The following is an 8,747-nucleotide window of genomic DNA, read 5'->3' on the forward strand; positions in this document are numbered from 1 at the left end:
GAGGCTATATACAGTAGAGGCTATATACAGTAGAGGCTGTGCACAGTAGGGAAATTATATACAGTAGAGGGCTAGCTACAGTAGAGGCTATATGCAGTAGAGGTATATTCAGTAGAGAGACTATACAAATTAGGACTATATCACGGTAGAGCTATATACAGTAGAGGCTATGAGTAGAGCTATATACAGTAGAGGCTATACAGTGAGTATATGAGTGAGCTATATATAGTAGATAGTCTCTATACAGTAGAGCTATATAGAGTAGAGGCTATATACATTAGATAGTCTATATACAGTAGAGGAGCTATATGCAGTGAGGCTATATACAGTAGAGGCTATATACAGTAGGGCTATATACAGTAGGGAGGCTATATACAGTAGAGAGCTATATACAGTAGAACTATATACAGTAGAGGCTATATACAGTAGAGTCTATATACAGTAGAGGCTATGTACAGTAGAGGCTACATATACAGTAGAGAGTCTATATACAGTAGAGACTATATACAGTAGAGGAGCTATATACAGTAGAGTATATATACAGTAGAGCCTATATACAGTGAGCCTATATACATTGTGGTCTATATACAGTAGAAGAGAGTCTATATACAGTGAAGTCCTATATACAGTAGAGGATCTTTAAACATTAGAGGATAGTAGAGGCTATATACAGTAGAGGCTATACAGTAGAGGCTATATACAGTAGAGGCTGCCACAGTGAGCTGATAGAGGCTATATACAGTAGAGACTATATACAGTAGAGGCTATATACAGTAGAGGCTATATACATTTGAGGCTATATGCAATGAGAATCTATACAGTAGAAGTTCTGTAAAGTAGAAAGGTTATATACAGTGAGGCTATATACAGTAGAGAGGCTATATACAGTGAAACTGTGTAGTAGAGCTATATACAGTAGAGGCTATATACAGTAGAGACTATATACAGTGAAGGCTAGCTACAGTAGAAAACTATATACAGTAGAGGCTATATACAGTAGAGCTATATACAGTAGAGGCTATATACAGTAGGAGGCCTTTGCAGTAGAATATACAGTAGAGCCTATATACAGTAGAGGCTATATACAGTAGAGCTATATACAGTAGAGAGGGCTATATACAGTAGAGGAGCTGTATACAGTAGAGAGCTATATACAGTAGAGCTATATACTGTAGAGGCTATATACAGTAGAGGCTATATACAGTAGAGACATATACAGTAGAAGGCTATATACAGTAGAGCCTATATACAAGTAGAGAGAGCTGTAACCACAGTAGAGGCTATATACAGTAGAGGAGCTATATGCAGTAAGTCTATATACAGTAGAGTCTATATACAGTAGAGAGGCTATATACAGTAGAGCTATATACAGTAGAGGCTACTTAAACAGTAAAGGCTATATGCAGTAGAGTCATATACAGTAGAGGCTATATACAGTAGGCTATATACAGTAGAGTATATACAGTAGAGGCTATAGAGCTAAATACAGTAGAGAGGCTATATACAGTAGAGGCTATATACAGTAGAGGCTTATGCAGTGGGGAGGCTATGTGAGTGAGAGGCTATATACAGTAGAGCCTTATATACAGTAGAGCTATATAGTGTCTATTTCTAGTAGAGGCTATGTAAATTAAGGAGAAATATATACAGTAAAGTATACAGTAGAAGACTATATGACAGTAGAGGCTATATACAGTAAAGAGTCTATATACAGTAGAGGGCTTATACAGTAGGAGGGCTATATACAGTAGAGCCTATGTAGTAGAGTCTATATACAGTGGGCAAGTCTATATACAGTAGAGAGTCTATATACAGTAGAGTCTATATACAGTGAGAGGATATATACAATGAGGATATATACAGTGAGAGGCTATATACAGTAAGGCTATATTCAGTAGGGCTTTATACAGTAGGAGGCCGATGAGGCTATATACAATAGAGACTATATTGGTAGAAGCGTGAAATTATACAGTAGAGGCTATATACAGTAGAGAGGCTATATACAGTGAGAGACCTGTAGTAGAGGCTATATACAGTAGAGGCCTATATACAGTAGAGGCTATATGCAGTAGAGCTATATGCAGTAGAGAAATATGCAGTGAGAAAAATATATACAGTAGAGGCCATATACAGTAGAGAGGCTATATACATGTAGAACTATATACAGTAGAGAAGCTATATACAGTAGGAGGCTATATACAGTAGAGAGGCTTATATACAGTAGAGGCTATATACAGGCATAAGTCTATATACAGTAGAGGCTATATACAGTAGAGAGGCATATACAGTAGAGAGCCACAACATAGAGACTATATACAGTAGAGGCTATATACAGTAAATATTATATGACAGTGGAGCCTATATACAGTAGAGTCTATATACAGTTGATAGTCTATATACAGTAGAGAGTCCATATACAGTAGAGCTATACATACAGTAGAGAGGCTGTATACAGTAGAGGCTATATACAGTAGAGGCTATATAAGTAGAGAGGCTATATAAAGTAGGGAGGCTATATACAGTAGAGAGGCTATATCGGTAGAGGATATATACAGTAGAGGATATATACAGTAGAGAGAGATATATACAGTAGAGGCTATATACTAGTAGAGGCTATATACAGTAGAGGCTATATACAGTAGTAGGCTAAATACAGTAGAGAGGCTATATAAGTAGAGACTATATACAGTAGAGGCTATATAAAGTAGAGGCTATATACAGAAATAAAGATAGGGCTATATCAGTAGAGAGTCTATATACAGTAGAGGTCTAGTACACAGTAGAGGATATAAACAGTAGAGGCTATTACTAGAAGAGAGTCTTATATACAGTAGAGAGCTATATACAGTAGAGGCTATATATTACAGAGAGGCTAAAATACAGTAGGAGGTATATACAGTAGAGACGGCTATATACGGTAGAGGCTAAATACAGTAGAGGCTATATACAGTAGAGGCTATATACACAGTAGAGCATACACTATATACAGTAGGAGGCTATATACAGTAGAGACTATATACAGTAGAGGTCTATATACAGTAGAGGCTATATACAGTAAAAGGCTATATACAGTAGAGAGGTCTATATAAGTAGAGGCTGTATACAGTAGAGAGGCTATATACAGTAGAGGATATATACAGTAGAGGCTATGTATACAGTAGAGGCTATATACAGTTAGAGGTCTATATACAGTAGAGGTCTATATACAGTAGAGGATATATACAGTAGAGGCTATATACAGTAGAGAGGCTATATACAGTAGAGGCTATATACACAGTAGAGGAGCTATATACAGTAGAGGCTATGTACAGTAGAGAGGTATATACAGTAGAGGCTATATACAGTAGAGAGGCTATATACAGTAGAGAGCTTATATACAGAGAGAGTCTATATACAGTAGAGGGCTATTTACAGTAGGAGGCTATATACAGAGGCTATATACAGTAGAGGCTATACAGTATAGAGAGTCTATATACAGTAGAGATATCTATATACAGTAGAGGCTATATACAGTAGAGTCTATATACAGTAGAGGCTATATTCAGTAGAGGATATATACAGTAGGAGGCAATACAGTAGAGGCTTATATACAGTAGAGGCTATATATACAGTAGAGGCTATACAGTAGGCTATATACAGAGATAGCTATATAAGTAGAGGCTATACAGTAAGAGGCTATACATACAGTAGAGTCTATACAGTAGAGGCTTATATAAAGTAGGGAGGCTATATACAGTAGAGATTATATACAGTAGAGAGACTATATACAGTAGAGGCTATATACAGTAAAGAGTCTATATACAGTAGAAGGTTATATACAGTAGAGGTCTATATACAGTAGAGGCTGTATACAGTAGAGGCTATATACAGTAAAGAGTCTATATACAGTAGAGAGCTATATACAGTAGAGGTCTATATACAGTAGAGGCTATATACAGTAGAGGCTATATACAGTAGAGGCTATATACAGTAGAGAGCTATATACAGTAGAGAGGCTATATACCAGTAGAGGCTATATACACAGTAGAGGCTATATACAGTAGAGGCTAATGCACAGTAGAGGCTTATATACAGTAGAGGCTATATACAGTAGGTACAATGTAGAGAGGCTTATATACAGTAGAGGATATATATACACAGTATAGAGGCTATTTACAGTAGGAGGCTTATAGCTTACAGTAGAGAGGCTTATATACAGTAGAGGTCTATATACAGTAGAGGCAATATACAGTAGAGTCCATATACAGTAGAGGCTTTATATACAGTAGAGGCTATATACAGTAGAGAGCTATATATACACAGTAGAGACTAAACATAAGTAGAGGCTATATACAGTAAAGAGGATATATACGGTACATTCTATATACAGTAGGGAGTCTATATACAGTAGATAGTCCATATACAGTAGAGAGCTATATACAGTAGAGGATATATACAGTAGTATATACAGTAGATAGCTATATACCAGTAGAGTATATATACAGTAGAGAGACTATATAACAGAGAGGCTATATACAGTAGAGATTATATACAGTAAGAGTCTATATACAGTCAGAGGATATAACAGTAGAGAGGCTATATACAGTAGAGGCTATATACAGTAGAGGCTTATATACAGTAGAGGCTATATACAGAGTAGGGATCATATACGTAGAGAGGCATACAGTAGAGACTATATACAGTAGAGGCTATATACAGTAGAGGCTAAATACAGTGTAGAGGCTATATACAGTAGAGAGCTATATAGACAGTAGAGAGTCTATATACATATAGAGAGGCTACATACAGTAGAGGGATATATACAGCAGAGAGGTTCATATACAGTGAGAGGCTATATACAGATAAATAGTATATACAGTAGAGAGGCTTATATACAGTAGAGAATGTAGAGTATACAGTAGAGAGGCTATATACAGTAGAGGCTATATACAGTAGAGGATATATACAGTAGAGCTATATACAGTAGAGGCTATATACAGTTGAGAGGCTATATACAGTAGGGATCTATATACAGTAGAGGTATATCGGTGAGAGGCTATATAAGTAAAGGTTATATACAGAGGGCTATATACAGTAGAGGCTGTATACAGTAGGGAGGCTATATACAGTAGATAGGCTTATATACGGTAGAGGCTATATACAGTAGAGGATATATACAGTAGAGGCTATATACAGTAGAGAGGCTATATAAAGTAGAGGCTATATACAGTAGAGAGGCCTGTAATTATATACCCAGTAGAGAGCTATATACAGTAGTACTATACTGTAGAGGCTATGTACAGTAGAGAGGCTTATACAGTAGAGGCTTTTATACAGTAGAGGGTATATACAGTAGAGAGTCTATATACAGAGAGACTATATACAGTAGAGAGGCTATTTACAGTAGAGGCTATATACAGTAGAGGCATACAGTAGAGGCTATATACAGTAGAGAAAGTTTATATACAGTAGAGACTATACAGTATAGTATACAGTACAGGCTATATACAGTAGAGTACATATTCAGTAGAGGCTATATACAGTAGGACATAAAAGTGGAGAGGCTATATACAGTAGAGGCTTATACAGTAGATGTCTATATGAGGTATATATACAGTAGAGGGTATATAAGGTAAGAGTTTATATACAGTAGAGGCTATATACAGTAGAATATATACTTAGAGTCTATACTGGTGTTTATATCAGTAGATACATATACAGTAGAGAGACTATATACAGTAGAGAGACTATATAAAGTAGAGGGCTATATACAGTAAAGAGTCTATATACAGTAGAGGCTATATACAGTAGGGGAGGGCTATATACAGTAGAGCCTATATACAGTAGAGGCTATATACAGTGAGAGCTATATACAGTAGAGAGGCTATATACAGTGGAGGAGTCTATATACAGGAGAGAGTCTATATACAGTAGAGGCTATTTACAGTAGAGCTATATACAGTAGATAGTCATACAGTAGAGAGCCATATACAGTAGAGTCTATATACAGTAGAGAGGTTTATATACAGTAGAGGCCATATACAGTAGAGGCTATATACAGTAGAGGCTATATACAGTAGAGGCTTTATACAGTAGGGAGAGCATAAATACAGTAGAGAGGCTATATACAGTAGAGACTATATACAGTAGAGGCCCTTATATACAGTAGTAGTATATACAGTAAGAGGCTATATACAGTAGAGGCTATATACAGTAGAGACTATGCTTACAGTAGAGGCTATATACAGTAGAGGCTATATACAGTAGAGGCTATATACAGAGAGGCTATATACAGTAGAGAGGCTATATACAGATATATATACAGTAGAGAGGCTATATACAGTAGAGAGGCCAAATACAGTAGGAGAAGCCTATATACAAGTAGAGTCTTATATAAGTAGAGAGTCTATATACAGTAGAGGCTATATACAGTACAGTATTATATACAGTAGAGATTATATACAGTAGAGAGGCTATATACAGAACAGACTATATGAAGTAGAGAGGCTTTACCAGTAGCGAGGCATATAAGTAGAGGCTTATACAGTAGAGGCTATTACAGTAGGGAGGCTATATACATGAGAGACTATATACAGTAGAGGCTATATACAGTCGAGGCTATATTCAGTAGAGAGACTATATACAGTAGACTATATACGGTAGAGGCTATATACAGTAGAGGCTTATATACAGTAGAGAGGCTATATACAGTAGAGGCTATATACAGTATGAGGCTATATACAGTAGATAGGATATATACAGTAGAGGCTAAATAAGTAGAGGCTTATATACAGTAGATAGTATAAAGTAGAGAGGCTATATACAGTAGAGGCTATATACAGTAGAGGCTACAGTAGAGAGGCTATATACAGAATAGACTATATGCAGTAGAGGCTATATAAGTAAGCGAGGCTATATACAGTAGAGGCTATATACAGTAGAGGCTTTTTACAGTAGGGAGGCTATATACAGTAGAGAGACTATATACATTAAAGACCTATGCTTGATGAAGACTCTGTTAGTAGAGACTATGTACAGTAGAAACTATATACGGTAGAGGCTATATATACAGTAGAGGCTATACAGTAGAGGCTATATACAGTAGAGGAGCTATATACCAGTAGAGGCTATATAGTAGATAGCTATATGCACAGTAGAGGCTATATACAGTAGAGGCTTATATACAGTAGATAGTCTATATACAGTAGAGAGGCTATATACACTAGAGGCTATATACAAGAGGCTATATACAGTAGATACTATACAGTAGAGGCTATATACAGTAGAAGTATATATGCAGTAGTAGAGAGGCTATATACAGTAGAGGCTATATACAGTAGAGTCTATATACAGTAGTGAGGCTATATACAGTAGAGGCTATATACAGTAGAGGCTATATACAGTAGAGAGTCTATATACGTAGAGACTATATACAGTAGAAGCTATATTACAGTAAAGAGTTATATACATTGAGGCTATATACAGTAGAGCCTATATTACAGTTGATAGTCTATATACGGTAGAGAGTCTATATACAGTAGAGATCGCTATATACAGTAGAGAGTGATATATACAGTAGAGGATATATACAGTAGAGGCTATATATGCAGTACAACTATATATACAGTAGAGGCTATACTACAGTAGAGGCTATATACAGTAATAGTATATACAGTAGAGAGGTCTATATACAGTAGAGACTATATACAGTAGAGGCAAGTTATACATGAGGCTATATACAGTAGAGGCTATATACAGTAGAGAGGCTAAATACAGTAGAGAAGCTATATACAGTAGAGGCTATATACAGTAGAGGCTATATACAGTAGAGTCTATATACAGTAGAGGCTATATACAGTAGAGGCTATATACAGTAGAGAGACTATATACAGTAGAGAGACTATATACAGTAGAGGCTATATACAGTAAAGAGTCTATATACAGTAGAGGCTATATACAGTAGAGGCTATATACAGAAGAGGTTATATACAGTAGAGGCTATATACAGTAGAGAGGCTATATACAGTAGCGAGGCTATATACAGTAGAGGCTATATACGGTAGGGAGGCTATATACAGTAGAGAGACTATATACGGTAGAGGCTATATACAGTAGAGGCTATATTCAGTAGAGATACTATATACAGTAGAGGCTATATACAGTAGAGGCTATATACAGTAGATGCTATATAAAGTAGGAAGGCTATATTCAGTAGAGAGACTATATACAGTAGAGGCTATATACAGTAGAGAGACTATATACAGTAGAGACTATATACAGTAGAGAGGCTATATACAGTAGCGAGGCTATATACAGTAGAGGCTATATACAGTAGAGGCTATTTACAGTAGGGAGGCTATATACAGTAGAGAGACTATAAACAGTATAGACTATATACAGTAGAGGCTATATTCAGTAGAGAGACTATATACAGTAGAGACTATATACAGTAGAGGCTATATACAGTAGAGGCTATATACAGTAGAGAGGCTATATACAGTAGAGGCTATATACAGTAGAGGCTATATATAGTAGATAGTCTATATACAGTAGAGGCTATATACAGTAGAGGCTATATACAGTAGATAGTCTATATACAGTAGAGGCTATATACAGTAGAGGCTATATACAGTAGAGAGACTATATACAGTAGAGACTATATACAGTAGAGGCTATATACAGTAGGGCTATATACAGTAGAGGCTATATACAGTAGATGGCTATTTACAGTAGAGGCTATTTACAGTAGGAGGCTATATACAGTAGAG

This window comes from Coregonus clupeaformis, unplaced genomic scaffold, assembly GCF_020615455.1.
Source record: "Coregonus clupeaformis isolate EN_2021a unplaced genomic scaffold, ASM2061545v1 scaf1727, whole genome shotgun sequence".
NCBI classification, from domain to species: Eukaryota; Metazoa; Chordata; class Actinopteri; order Salmoniformes; family Salmonidae; genus Coregonus; species Coregonus clupeaformis.